Raw genomic sequence first — 15,343 nt, forward strand, 5'->3', positions numbered from 1 at the left:
TATGTGTGTGTTCTCTGGATGAGTTGAATTCTTTCATTGCTACAAGGCTGATGCTCTCACAGTAGGAAAGAAACTCTTGGAAAATGTGTTTCCCACTGGGGGTATACCCTCCACAATATCTAGTGACCAAGACATCCATGTCATGAACTTGGATAAAAATCATGAATTTGGCAAACGTCTTGGAATTATCACTGTCTGTATCACCCTCAATCATCAGGCAAGATTGAAAGAACTAATGGAATCCTTAAACTCAAAAATCTATAAACTAGCTGAAATTACTGGACTCCCTTGGCCTTAAGTATTGCCTCTGGCCTTGCTGACTGTTTGCAGTACCCTCTTGGGAAACAAACTCACTCTGTATGAGACAGTCTCAGGTAGGCCAGTATCTCTCGGTATACAACCTTCTGCTGATCCCTTGTTATCTCATGCTAATATGACCAACTACTTTAAGCCTTTAGTGTCTTATGCTAAAATTTATCATCAGCAGGTTAAAGAAACTCTTTCAGATCCCAATTCAAAGGGTCCTGTTGGTCATGGTTTGGAGCCTGGCCACTGAGTATTTTGGAAATGCCACCAGAAGAAAATGGACTTTGAACCCTGTCGGAAAGGACCTTACCAAGTGCTCCTGACCACTGACACTGCTGAAGAATTAGAAGGCATTGAACCTTGGTTGCATATCTCCCAACTGAAAAGAGATTCTCCTGACATTTGGTCCTCTTGTGCTGGCGACCTTAAAATCATGTTGACCAGGAAGCTGATGACTTCATGTGGTAGACCGCTTCCACTCAAGATGCCAATCAAGACTTCATACTTTAACCTCAAACATGAAACACTTTCTTTCTTTCTTTCACTTTGGCATTGGCCTGGAAATAATGCCATTCTCCATATCTCCCAGGCCATTGCTAAGGGAGATAGCCTTTCAAACTGTTGGATTTGTCATCAAAACCCCTGATCTATCCATGATGCCAGAGACCCCCTGGTCCTCCCTGTGACCAAGTTTTCTTCCACTCCCAATGTCAATGTAAACCATAATCAACCCCCCACCCCCCGCCTTAGAAGTCACTTACAGAGTCCAACTTTTACAGCCAGAACATTTGGCTCTAACATTTCTCCTGTCATAATGTAACTGAACACAATGCGTTCGTCTCTCAGTGAGTGCAGACCCAAAAAGAACAATCAAGATGAGGTAGGTGAAGAAAGGCTTATTACTTGCACAAGCAATGGAGATCACCAGGGATAACTCCCAAAGCAGTATCTCCCAGAGCACAGCTTAGGGCTTCTTTTCATGGGGAGCATTTGTGAATAATAGCTATGGATGCCCTTGTCATCATGTATAGGGGAGGGAATTCCAGCACAAGTACAATCATTGATCGTGTGTCTTCGGACATCACATGGTTAGAAAACAGCAGATAAGTCTTGCCCTGAGTGGAGAGTTTAATATTTCGAGGAGATTATAATGAAGACAGTTTACTTTAGTTCATTCTGGAGCAGTGTGAGGCGGCCAGAACCGGCTTCAGTTAGCTTGCTTGTGGGAACCTTCTGTGGTTAGGCTCTTCCTGAAAATTTCTCTCTGCAAAACACTCAACAGATAGTGTTAGTTTTGATCAGGTCCTTAGTACGCTTTTCTTTGCCTGGCTCCCTAGTTACAATAACTGTACGAACTCAGACAGACAGGGATACCTTTAAAAACATCAATACGTTCTCACTACCATGATTTTATGATTATCTAATCACAAACTGCCCCTGGCCTGGAGCTGCACATTTTCCCACAAGCACCCTTCTCTGCAAAGAGTTTAGAATTACCTTTTATTTTAGAATAGGAAATGACCTTCCTGAGCATGATCAAAACCTAACCGATCCATGGCTTAACTGAGCAAGTGAAAAAATCTCAGTGAACGAATCCGTTAATAACAATATTTTATTGGGAGTAGGTGTGCCCCAGCAGGGTTTATTTTTGTCTGTGGTGGTTTTAAGGAAAAGCATACTTCTTGCACTGATGAATCCCTAGATGGCTGGCACTTAACCTGATGGTGCCCTTTGGGTTATCTAACTGTACCCCTAACTGCCTGCAATCAAATTGAGACATCTCACTGGTCAGCTGCGCTCAATTTGCATTATCAAACCAAATGAAATTACCAGGAGGCATTCATGATTCAAAATTCACTTCTTTTGGCAGATCGCTACTCCTCTGGCTAGGAGTAAATGCAAATGAGGCTATGATTAGGAACCTTCCCTTAACTCTTGAAGATATCACAGAATTGACTGCTAAAGCAATGACTTCCCAACAAAAACTCTTAAACTCTCTGGCCACAGCTGTTGTTTGTTTCCCAATATATGCTCTATCCTTGAGAACGTTCCATGTGTACTTGAGAGGAATGTGTAACCTGCTGTTTTCGGATGGAGTGTTCTCTCTCTCTATATATCTATTAAGTCCATCTGGTCTAGTTTTTCATTTAATTCTACAATTTCCTTGTTGACTTTCTATCTGGATGATCTATCCCGTAGTGTTAGTGGGGGTGTTGAGGTCCCAAAGTTGTTCTTGATAGTATGATAGCCCTTGATATCTTTTAGCTGAGCAAGGAGGTGTCTGTGCTGTGGCCAACACAACTTGTTATACTTACACTTCAAGGAAAGTTGAGACTCAGCTACACAAGATCACTGAACAAGCCACTTGGCCTAGGAAAGTGATTCTTTCAGTAGGATCTTTCTTTGACTTGTTTGATTCTGATTGTTTTGGGTCTTGGGGACCATGGCTCTGAAGAGCACTCCAGACATTGGGAATTATCCTGTTCATAATAATCATAGTAGTCTTCCTGCTGTGCTGTATTCCTTCAAAAGCTTTAAATGCACATTTGCGGCTGCTAACTACCAAGCAAATGATCTAAGATTAGAATGTCAGAAAAGTAATGAAGAGAAGGACCAACTTAAGGAATGTGAACTTGACATTGTGACCTGTGATTAACACAGAGATTCAGCAAAAATTGCAAGAACTCCAGAGTGGTAGCTGGGAGTAGTCCTAATGCCTTAAATTTTGACCACATATCTCAGGCCGAGAGTGTGATCGAAAGGGGGAGATTGCTAAAGATAAGACAACAGGCTCAAATGGAGTCACTTATACCAAGCCCCATGTCACCAAACCAAGCTTAACTTAGTTACAGTTTCAGCTTTCCTGGAAATGGAATCTGAAACTAGTCTGTTACAGAACAAAATTCAGATATTAAAGATCTTATAGGCTTTATTTAGTGATTCATAAATCAGGCAGCATCCAATCTAGCAGATAGAAAGGAGCTCTGAAGAGCTGTACAAAGCAAGAGACTTTATAGCGGAAGGAAAAGAAACAAGGAAGTTATACTAGGTAAAAAGGTGGATTGCTTATTGCAAGGTTACTTTATCAGGGATGGCAGGGGTTTATCAGGCAAATTACTAACTAATATTGATCAAGTGAATCCTGATTGACTGGTTTAAGATTCTATTTCTAGGAGAGCCAAAATTATAAGTAAGTTAAGTTTTGGTTTGGTTATGTGGGGCTTAGCCTGAGTGACTCAATTTTAGGCCTGTTTTTTTGTCTTTAACAAGTCAATCAAGAATTTCCTTGGGGGCCGGCCCTGTGGTGCAGCAGTCAAGTTTACACATTCTGCTTCTGCAGCCCGGGGTTCATCGGTTTGGATCTCGGGTATGGACCTATGCACTGCTTGTCAAGCAATGCTGTGGCAGGCGTCCCACATATAAAGTAGAGGAAGATGGGCACAAATTAAAAAAAAAAAAAGAATTTCCTGATCAGCATTAGTTAGGTAATCTGCCTGATAAACCCCTGCCATCCTTTATAAGGAAAATAACCTTGCGATAACCAATCCACTTTTTCCCCTAGTATAACTTTCTTCTTCCTGCTCCTTTAACCAAACTCAATGAGTTTATCTCTTGATGAGTGCAGAGCTGAAAAGTACAACCAAGGCAAAAGTAGGTGAAGAAAAGTTTTATTGCTTGCATAAGCAATGGAGAACACCAGGGATAGCTCCCAGGGTGGTGTTTCCCAGAGCTGGTGGACACTTGATACACAAGAGAGCACAGGATAACAGGTTTATCTGTAAAACAACAGTGTTCATTTGGGGTGCATGTGTAGCAGGCAAACACGTGATAACATATATCTCACAATCTGAAAATGGCTGCTCAGACCCTCCCAGAGGAAGACAATTTAAGATGCTAATGAGTTTAAGGTAACTTTAGGACGTTTGGTGCCGGAACATTTTGCTGGGGTCTTGCTGCAAACATGTATCTCTGCCAAATAGCAACATCTGCAAAATGGGGGCATTAGTTTCTGCAAAACAGAACACAGCTTCTTCTTGTGTGAAAAACACTTGACAGACAGCAGTAGCCCTTTCTTTGCCTGATTCCCTGGTCACACTCCCTTCTGCCTATGAAATCTTGCCTTGTATACAGCTCTTCAGAACTCCTATCTGCTAGATTGGATGCTGCACAATTCATGAATTGCTGCATGAGAGCCAAGAAGATCTTTAAAATTTACTCTGGAGGCTGTGGGAAGGTAATGTTTCTGCGGCTGTGGCTGGGAATGAGCATGTACCCCCGGTTGTGGCGGTGATGCGGGAAGAGGTTGTCCTGGAAGCTAGCCTCCCTTAGGATCTGGTTTCCCAACTTGAAGGAGGCCCCAGGGAGTAATGAGTGGCCCTTTAACAGCTCTGCCAACCAGAACCGGTCAGTTAGATCTTGCTGGTCCCTATTTTGACCCCGAGCTTTGGATCCTTTTCTTGCCTGGAGGGAGGGCAGCCCTGCACACACAACAGGGATGTGGGAAAACGCCGAGACTGATAGAGCTCTGGGGCTCGAATGGGCCTAGGCGAACGGAGGACAGGCGTCCACAGGGCAGGCGGCGGGCTTGGGGACGAGCCCCTCGGCTGGGCTCGGAGACCGGCCAGCGCGACCCTGGGCCGGAAGAAGCCGAGACGGTGGCCCTCCCAGTTTCCTAGAGAGGCCGCGGAGGCCCGGGGCGGCGGCGCGCGTGCGCGACGGGCCAGCGGGAGCCGGGCGCGGGGCGTGCGGTGCGGCGGGCAGGCGGAGTATCGGGCGGCCGCGGGAGTCGGTGAGCGGCCGGGTGGCGCAGGCGGGGCGGGGGCTGCTGTGCGCCCGCGGGGTTCCCGGGGCGCGGCGGGGTGCTCGGCTGTGGCCGGCGGGCGGCGGTGGGGCCCGGGCTGGAGGCCGCGCCCGGGGCGGTGGTCTGGCCGGGGATCCGGTCCCCGCCGTGCTGAGGGCTCAGCTGGAGGAGCTTCGGCGCCCGGGGGCCCGGGGCGCGGAGGGAGGGATTTCTGTGCGTTATCGCTTCTCCCGATTATGCAAACAAAGCGCGCTCATTACGGCCCATTAGATGACGCGGGGAGAGTAAGGAAAGTAAAAGTAACCGCAGTCCGCTAGTGTGTTCTCCTGGAGGCTTCCTGACGTTTTCCAGTTTGTGTATAAGTATGCAAGCTCGCATACATGTGTGTGTATATATATATATATATATATATGTTTATTACGGAATGGGATCGTGTTTTTACCTTTTTAATATATAATCCATATGTTTTTAAATTTTTTAAATTGAGGTATAATTGACATAACAGTTTCAGGTGTGCAACATAATGATTCCATATTTGTATACTATCGCTTTTAAAAAACTTTAGTATTGTGATAAAATACACATAACATTTACCATATGATACGTGAAATTTATCATTTTAACCATTTTAAAATGTTTAATTCAGTGACCTTAAGTACATTCATACTGTTGCTTTTGAAAGTCATATCTTCAGCTTGCGGAATGTTATTTGTTCGTATATTGGTTAAAATTAGTGCTAGCATTATGACACCACCAAGACATATTTTTGCAAGTATGATTAAAAGAAAACATTTCGTTTGCAGTTTATTTCCCATAGTATACATTATATGAAGCTCTAAATTCTCAACAAGTGATACTTTTACCAAAAAAGCAGAATCTTGTTTGGTAGGGTGTTTATTTTCAAAATGAAAGAGTAGTTTGTAAAATGCAGTTTTAAAATAGAAGGTACAGGTATTGCCTAAAACCACTCTCACTTAACATTAGTCTAAGAAAATAGAAAGTGGTGGCCAGGAAAGACCACCATCCTATTTCAAACTGTTTGCGGTTCAAAACTGAAAACCCACTAATACTAGGTCGTTTACTTTGCAAGGAATTGTCAGGGAATGTTTCTAGCCATATTTTGACTGAGGATATCAGGAAACTTCTGTCGGTTATATACATGTATATCTGTGTGCGTATTCAAGGACTGATGGATGAGGCTGCTCTTATGTGTTATGTTAATGCTGAAGAAAGGCAGACAGCTTTTGGTTAAAAAACTAATCCTTACTGTAGCTGAAAGAAATGTGAATGTTTTGAAGATAAACCTCGGTATGTACTTAGGAGGGAAACTGACAAAGTATAAAAAATAGTAACTATGCCACCATACAGTTTTCTGTGGCTCCTGATATCCGCAAGTATTAGCACATAAGCATTCTATGATGTCAGAGAGTTACTTGAGACTAAAAATATATTAACCATAAAACATAACAAATTATTTTGCAATCTTCAGTATTTTTATATCAGAAACACTGTGAAAGAGCTCCCTCAGGTGAACCCCTGTGTGCTCTGCAAGACTGAATTTTTGGGCTTGTACTTTTCCTTCCCTGATCACCCTCCTCCTTGTTTTCTTATACTGCATGGCACCTGTCTCTAACATACCATGTATTTTATTTCGTTGTGTGTCTTCCCGTAAGCTCCTCAAGGCAGTGCTTTTTGTCTGCTTTATTCGCCTCTGAGACCTCAGTGCCTAGGACGTAGTAGGTGCTCAGTAAATATCTGTTAAATTAATGAAAGGATGAATCCAAATTGGAGGTAAGAATTGACAGTATTTAATATCCTTGATGGCCACGTTAATCCTTAATATCTAAGATAGAAATAAATTTTACAAGGTAACACACTTTTTCGATTTAAGAACCTTTTTATTGTGAGTCATTGTAGACTTGCAGAGGGTTGCAGAAGTGTACAGAGTTCCCTTAACTGTTTACCCAGTTTGCCTGAAGTTCCTGTCTTGCATAACCACAGTACAATCCTCAAAGTTAAGAAGTTTACAGTGGTACAGTACTGCGAGTTCAACTGCTGACTTTATGCAGACTTCATCAGTGTCTTGCTAATGTCCTTTTTCTGTTCCAGGATCCAGTCTAGAATCCCTCATTCCATTGGGTTGTCGTGTCTCCTTATTCTCCTTCAACCTGTGACAGTTCTTCGGTCTTTCCTTGTTTTACGTGACCTTGACCCTTTGGCAGTATTTTGTATTTGTATTTGTCGAATGACCCTCAGTTTGGTTTTGTCAGATGTCTGCTTAGATTGAGGATGAGGTCGATATGTCTTGTTACTGGCACAGTCATCTTGGTCCAGTGGTGTCTGGCACTTTCCACCACTGTCAAGTTACCGTCTTTGCCTTTGTGATTAGTTATCATTTGGGGGAAGGTACTTGGAGATTTTGCCTAGAAATAGCCTGGTTCTCCTTAAGTGTCACCCACTAGTTGGCATTCCTCGGTGCCTCTTGCCTGCAGCACTTATTACTGTGAGGTTCTAATGGTGCCTTTCATTTTGTCGTTCCTTCTACATTTATTAACTGGAGTTCTTTGTGAGGCAGAGTTGTGCCTTCTCCCCCTTTTGTTTGTTTATTCAGTTAGTGATATCAGGGTGTGATGTTGAGTGGTTATTCTTTGGGCTATAATGTAGTGCTATTATTATTTATTTTGTTGCTTAAATTGTTGTAGCTTTGGCAATTGGGAGCTCTTTTAAGTTGGCTCCTGTTTCCCCTCGACATGCCCCCATCTTTTTGTGTCTTTCCCTGAATTTCAGGCACCATGAAATACTCATCTTTTATTTTTCCTCCCCCAGAGCTGGAATCAACCATTTCTTCAAGGAACCCTGGTTCCTTTCGATTGAGAATGGTATTTAGAAATGAAGTTTTGGGTACTAGGTTTGAGCTTATTAATTGATCTATTGGTGTAAATGTCATGTTAACATTTAAAAATGCGCTCGAAGCAGTCTTTGTTTAGTGACAATAGTCTTAGAAACTTGTTTGCTTATTATCAGTGTATAGAATAAAACTTATGGCCCTGACACTGGTAGGGAAAACAGGAGAATAAGAGACAACTTAATGAGGATTTAAAAAGGAAAACAAACAAAATTACATTGCACGTGTGATGAAGGAGCAAAATGACAAAAAGAAGAAAATGTCCCTGAAAAATGCCCAGGTGATTGCTTGGGACTTTCGTTGTCTTTTCAAAGCCGTTCTCATTGTGGGAATGACCTGGGTTGGGGTGTGGAGGAAGCTCTGGAGAAGAGGCCTGATCCAGCTCAGGTTGCTCCCCAGACCTGGGGCCTCAACGTTTATGATATCATCTTAACAAGTTGATGGATGGAGCTTTTCTTCAGTCCTCAAAAGCTGGCTGGGCTTGGGAGGAATCTGAGGCACCTGGATACCTGATGTAGTGGGGCGCTTTCAGCTCTCTGGCCCCCATCACTTTCCCTTGCTCTGGGTCTTTCACTCAGAGCCTGAAGGCCCAGGAGGTCTTCAGCTTTGTCCATGTTCATGGTCGCAGAGGCTGGGCTCACCCTTTCTTTGATGGAAGGCCTGGCGTCTATGGGCGTGCTCACAGGCTGTCGCGCTCCTTTTCCTGCCTGTCGGTCTTCTCACCACCTCTTTACAAATGGCTCAGTGGCCCCTGGATGTTTCTGCAGCAGCTGCTTCAGAACAGGCCAGGTTGGAGGCTTCTTTCTGGTGCTCACTTCACTGTGGGTCTCAATTTCCTGAGATAGGTCGATGCTGTTTATCTTCCCCACTGGGTGCATTTCTTTGAAATATTTCTCCCTGGCCTCCAGCTCATTCTCTTTAGGCTCCCTGCCAGATTTCTCCTCACCCTGAGCGGTTTTCCAGTTCTTTTCATACTTCAGTTTTCCTTCTGTCTCCCATCCATTCTGCGGGTTTGTCTGTGAAAGGCTGTCTCCCTCGCTGACTTTCTGCTTCGTCCTGAGCAGTTTCCTTCTTCCGGTTTGAGCTGCTGGAGCTCAGCAGGGCTGGAGCCTGCCCCTCCTGCTCCTGAAGCACCCTTTCCTCTTCAGGCGTCTTTTGTCGTTGTGTCTCTAAGTCTCTTTTCATAGGCCTTCAGTGATTTGCTTTATCACTTCTCTCGTTTTCCTTTGCTTTTGTTTTCTCTGACTGTTTCTTCTTACCTGTCCCCCTGTTTGCACAGCATGGCTTCCTTTGTCTGCCCGAACTAGGGCAGCCTCCTCACATGCGTGATCCCTAATGTAGTTCTTCGCTTGACTCTCCGTGCCTTGGAGCAGGGCTGTAGTTTCTCCCTTTTAGCTGGGTGATGGCGTGCTTCCTTCTTCCCATCTCAGTGTACGGTCCTCTCGTTTTTGTCAGTCCCAGCAGCACTTGCTGAGTCCGGATGTTTGTAGCGAATGTAGGAGATGATGGCTTCTGGGTGAAGGTAGTGATTTCTTTAAATTTGCTTACATGGTGGGAGTTGGAGGGTGCCTCGGTTTCAGGGGAAGACGACCATCGTCTGTGACTCGGTGTGTGGAGTCATAGGCCACTTTGCAACAAATGCCAAGACCTGCTTGTCCATCTCACACCTCTTTGTAGACTTTTGTTTTGTTTTAATATCCTCTGTCTACTTTCTTTTGCGTGTTCTCTGCAAATCAGAGTTTATTGATGGGGGGAACAGAACAAAGAGCAGGAAATAAAGTGGGGAAAAAGAAAAGCAGAGAGCTACAATCGGTACTTACAACATCCACACCGCAGTCAGCCAGGGAAGTCCCAAAAGTTTCATGTCGGGCGGGGGTGCTGATTGTTCAGGTCTGGGGCAGAGGGTTGTCTCCTCAGTGAGACTTCCAAATGTTCTATGCCTGTGACTCCCTTTTATTTTGAGATTATCTAGGTTCTAACTCTGGGCTTCAGACATTTAGATACTTTGAGTTATTTCTTCTTGTTCCCATGGATGGGATGTTTTTTATCTTTTTGTTCCCAAGGATGGGATATTTCTGTAGTCCGGTCAGGTGCCCATCGGGGTGGCCAGCCCAGACAAGGAACGTGACGCAGGACATTGTCTTAGCAACTTGTGCCTTGGGGTTAGGGCCGAAGTGGCTATCTCCGGCTCCAAGCCCAGACACATTCTTTCACGTAGGCCCCAGATCCCAGCATCCGTGGAAGGCAGGGAGGTCGATGAACTCTGTATAGGCAGCGTTTTGCTCTTTTCGTTCTCTGCCTCACTTGCCAGTTTTTTCATACCTTGTTCTCTTTGTTCATCTAGGCGTCTCTGATTTGCTTGCTGACTCAGTGGCTAAATCAGAACTAAGGTCACCTGGGTTTCTCTTCCCTTTTGCAGTTGCTTGAACTGTAGCCACCATTTGCATCCAAGTCTATTTCAGGGATGTGTACCCCTTCTGGTTGGTGCTGAGCTCTTCAGTCCTGGGAGCTGATTCTCAGTTGCTTTGGTTTTTTAGCAGAATTATTGATCACTTTGCTGATTGTACAAGTAATGTGTAATAATTCAGGGAACATGAGTAAACAGAGGAGACAACAGCTGCAAACACTTTGGTGGCAAGGCTTCAGAACTTTCTGTGCATGTGCAAACTGGGCTTTATTTTTATTTTGTTTAAGACATAAATGAGTTCATAACTGTAATTTCTAAAACTTGCCTTTTAGTTTACTTTTTATTTTGGCAAATTGGGAAAAGAAAAAATATAAAGAGGAAAATAATAATCAGGCATATTTCCAACACAAGAGAAACTACTTCTAATATTTTGGCATATTTGCATTCATCATTTTCTATGTGCACTCTTAAAAAAGAAAAAGAAAAGAGAAAGACTGGTACATAAATGTCATGTTAAAAAAATCAGGTTACTACAAATAAACTGAAGTCTTCTTTAATTACTATTCTCAACCTCTCCACCCCCACAGTCACTAAGAGTTTTTGTGACTCCTTCTAGGCTATTTTTAATTCTTTTGAGTACTTATGTGTACATCACGCGGATACACACTTATATTCACATATATATGATTTTAGGTTTTTTTAACAGTTATATCTATGATGTTCTTTTTAACTTAGCATATGTTTTTGTTATTGTTGGGAAGAGCAGTCAAGCCCAGCTTCTCTCTTGATAGCAGCATGAGTGGCCTTAAGCTGGGAACATCTTGTGAAAAAATTAAGAGCCCCTCACCTCACAGCCTTTGCTGCGTTTATTTCTGTGTGAGGGACTGTCTTTCCTTGTTCAGTGCTTAATGTAAATACCCCTTTCTTCTGCTTCAGTGCATGTGTCAGGGGCTCTCAGGCCCACCTCTGCTCTCTGTATTTCAGACCCCACGGGTGAGGGGTCGAGGTCCTTCTATGGAAGCATGAAATGTGGTGCTTGCTTCCATACCACCCGCACCGCATCAGCTGTGGAGTGGAACTGTTGGTCATGGGGGACCAATGGACTGCAAGGGGTTCAATCTGGTGTACTTTCTCACCTCTCTTGCTATCAGTAAGTGCTCTACCCCTTGAGTCTGGTGTGTGTGTGGTCTGTTCTCAGCAGCTTAGAATCATGCTCTGGTCTCTTCTGTGGGTCACACTTTACCTGCTTTTTAACCTTGGCTGCACAGTCTGACCACCCAGTGAACAGTGAAACAATTACGTCGACACTTAAGGGTCTAGTACGATCTTTTTAACTATTGTATGGTATTTCATCCTATAAAGTGCTGCACTTTTATTTAGCCATATTGATGGTCAGGTAGATTATTTCTAATATTTTGTTATTACAAAGAGTACTCTAGTCATCCCTTGTGCGAATGTCTGTGCAAATGTGTGTATATCTGTGCAACTGTTTTCCCCAGAAGAAAAATCCCTGGGGCAAGTCCTAGAAATGAAATTCTTAGGGCATAAGTAATGTGTTTTACTAAAACTAAACTTCTAGACTACTAGACTTTCAGACCTTCCTTGTGGGTAAAAATTTACACTTTTATCAGTGGTTTTATTCTTTTTTTTAAGAAGAGCTTTTTAAATACTGATGTCATATATCATTCTTTTCATTTTGTTTTTTAAAAAAATGCTATCTTACCCTGGGGTTGTTACTCTCTTTTTTGTTTTTGAAGTTAAGTCTTTGACTGGAATTCATTTTGCTTATGATTTTGCTTTTATTTTAATTTGCCTAGCCAATTGTCCCTCAATTATCTGTTCTTTCCCACTGTCTTGTAATGCTACCTCTGTCATATGCCAGATCTGTATGTGTATAAGTCTATGTCAGGATTCCGTACTGTTCCTTTTATCTGCTATTTGTATATTCCTTCAATAATACTCACTGTTTTAGTTACTGTATTCTTATAATAAGCCATGTTGTCTTGTAGAACAAATCTTTCCACCTTTAAAAAATTGTCTTGGCTATTTTTGGCTTGTACTCATTTGTGTGAATTGTAGCTTATGTTTATCAAGTCTGAATAAAAGTTATATTGGGGTTTTGTTGGGATTGTATAGACTTTTCATGTTAATTTAGGAAGTATTAAGTAGTAGCCTTGAAAATATTAGTCTTTTTGTACTTAAGATTTATTCAGATCTATTTTGTCTTTTGGCAGTTTTCTGTTTCCCCATTAAGGTCTTGTACATTTTTTTATTAGCTTTATTTATGCATATTTTATGTTTTTTTGGTTTGTTGCTCTTATGTTTATTCTCTTCTTAACTGGTTGTTGCTTGTGTATTGGAAAGTTATTGATTACACGGTGATTATATATTTGACCTCCTTAATGACCTCTCATATTACTTCTGACAGTTTTTCAGTTGATTCTCTTAGGTTTTTTAGTTGGATGTTCGTATCATTCATGAATAATATTAGCTTTGACCCTTCTTTCTTTTCTAACAGATTTCTGCAGATTTCCCTTTTCTTATCTAATTGTATTGGCTAGGATTTCATTGTGTGATTGTTCCTGATTTTAATTGCAGGGCCATTAATATCTTCACCACTTAATGTCACATTTGCTGTAAATTTCTCTTTGTTTTTCCCCACCTCAGCTGGGAGAGTTTCCCTCTATCCCTGGATTGCTAAGATTGTATGCCAGAAAGAAGATAAAGCTATAGATACAGGGGACTTTTCTTTTTAAACTTTAAGAGAATACCAGTATGTGAAGAGCTTTATGCTAATAAATTTGAAATCCTTGATGAACATGTGGGTTGTTTCCTCCTTTTGACTGTTATGAATAATGCTGCTGTGAACATTTGTGTACAAGTTTTTTGTGGACATCTATTTTCATTTCTCCTGGGTATACTAGGAAGGTAATTGCAAGTACTAACTATGTTTAACTTGTTGGAGAACTGCCAGACTGTTTTCCAAATTGGCTGCACAGTTTGCATTCCCATCAGCAGTTAGGAATGTTCCGGTATCTCTACATCTTTGCTAACACATGTTATTTTCTGACTTTGATTCTAGCCATCTTAGTGGGTGTCAAGTGGTATCGCATTGTGATGTTGATCTGCTTTTCCCTGATGACTAATATTGCTGAGTGTCCTGTGTATTTTTCAGCCATTTTTATATTTTCTTTGGAGAAATGTCTATTCAGATGATTTGTCCAATTTTAATTGTGCTCTTTTATTATTATTATTATCCATTCATCTACTGATGTACTCTTAGGTTGTTTCCATATCTTGGCTATTGTAAATGATGCTACAGTAAACATAGGGGTGCATAAATCTTTTCAAATTAGTGTTATTATTATTTTTTATTGTGAGGCAGGTTAGTCTCAGAATTCTTTTTTTTTAATTGAAGTATAATTGACATACAATATTATATTAGTTTCAGGAGTACAGCCTAGCAGTTTGACATTTATATACATTATGAAATGATCACCACGGTAAATCCAGTAACCATCTGTCACCATATGAAGTTATTACAATATTATTGACTCTATCCCATGCCATGACATATTTATTTTATAACTGGAAATTTGTACCTCTTATTCCCTTTACCTATTTTGACCATTGCACCACCCCTCTCCCATCTGGTGACCATCAGTTTGTTCTCTGTATGGATGAGTTTGTTTCTGTTTTGTTTGTTCATTTGTTTTTTAGATTCCACATATAAGTGAAGTCATGTGGTATTTGTATTTCTCTGACTTATTTCATTTAGCGTAATGCCCTCTAGGTCTGTTCATGTTGTCACAAATAGCAAACTTTCATTCCTTTTTATGGCGTAGTAATATTCTATTGTGTATATGTACCACATCTTCTTTATCCATTCATCTACTGATGTACTCTTAGGTTGTTTCCATATCTTGGCTATTGTAAATGATGCTACAGTAAACATAGGGGTGCATAAATCTTTTCAAATTAGTGTTTTCATTTTCTTCAGATAAATACCCAGAAGTGGAATTGCTGAATCACGTGTTAATTCTATTTTTAATTTTTTGAGGAACCTCCATGCTGTTTTCCAGAGTGGCTACGCCAGTTGCCATTCCCATCAGCAGTGTACGAGGGTTCCCTTTTCTCCACATCCTCACTAACACTTGTTATTTGTTGTCTTTTTTTTTTTAAAGATTTTATTTTTTTCCTTTTTCTCCCCAAAGCCCCCCGGTACATAGTTGTCTATTTTTAGTTGTGGGTCCCTCTAGTTGTGGTATGTGGGACGCTGCCTCAGCGTGGCTTGATGAATGGTGCCGTGTCCGTGCCCAGGATTGGAACTGGTGAAACCCTGGACTGCTGAAGCGGAGCACGAGAACTTAATCACTCGGCCACGGGCCGGCCCCCTTGTCTTTTTGATATTAGCTATTCTGTCAGATGTGAGGTGATACCTCATTGTGGTTTTGCTTTGCATTTCCCTGATGATTAGTGATGTCGAACATCTTTTCATGTGTCCATTGATCCATCTGTATATCTTCTTTGGGGAAATGTCTATTCAGGTCTGCTGCCCATTTTTTAATTGGATTGTTTGGTTTTTTTTTTTTTTTGGATTGTTTGTTTTTTGATATTGAGTTGTATGAGTCCTTCATATATTTTGGTTATTAACCCCTTATCGGATATATTGTTTGCACATGTCTTCTCCTAGTCAGTAAATTGCCTTTTTGTTTTGTTGGTGGTTTCCTTCCTGTGCAAAAGCTTTTTAGTTTGATTTAGTCCCGTTTGTTCATTTTTGCTTTTGTTGTCCTTGCCTAAGGAAACGGGTCCAAACAAATATTGCTAAGACCTGTGTCAAAGAGCTTACTGCCTATGCTTTCTTCTAGGAGTTTTATGGTTTCAGGTCTTATATTTAGGTCTTCAATTCATTTTGAGGGGTTTT

At 41.7% G+C, this 15,343-nt stretch overlaps 1 protein-coding gene across 1 annotated transcript in view; it reads left to right on the forward strand.

Annotated features, from left to right (window-relative positions):
- The first annotated feature begins 4,955 nt into the window (after positions 1-4,955).
- Positions 4,956-15,343, forward strand: part of ZNF445 (zinc finger protein 445) — a 29,562-nt gene continuing 19,174 nt past the window's right edge. Inside the window, exon 1 of the mRNA XM_046682591.1 lies at positions 4,956-5,095. The gene's annotated coding sequence lies outside the window, so the exon portion shown is untranslated. The remainder of the gene's footprint in view (positions 5,096-15,343) is intronic.

The sequence above is a fragment of the Equus quagga genome, chromosome 1 (genome assembly GCF_021613505.1).
Source record: "Equus quagga isolate Etosha38 chromosome 1, UCLA_HA_Equagga_1.0, whole genome shotgun sequence".
Classification (NCBI taxonomy): domain Eukaryota; kingdom Metazoa; phylum Chordata; class Mammalia; order Perissodactyla; family Equidae; genus Equus; species Equus quagga.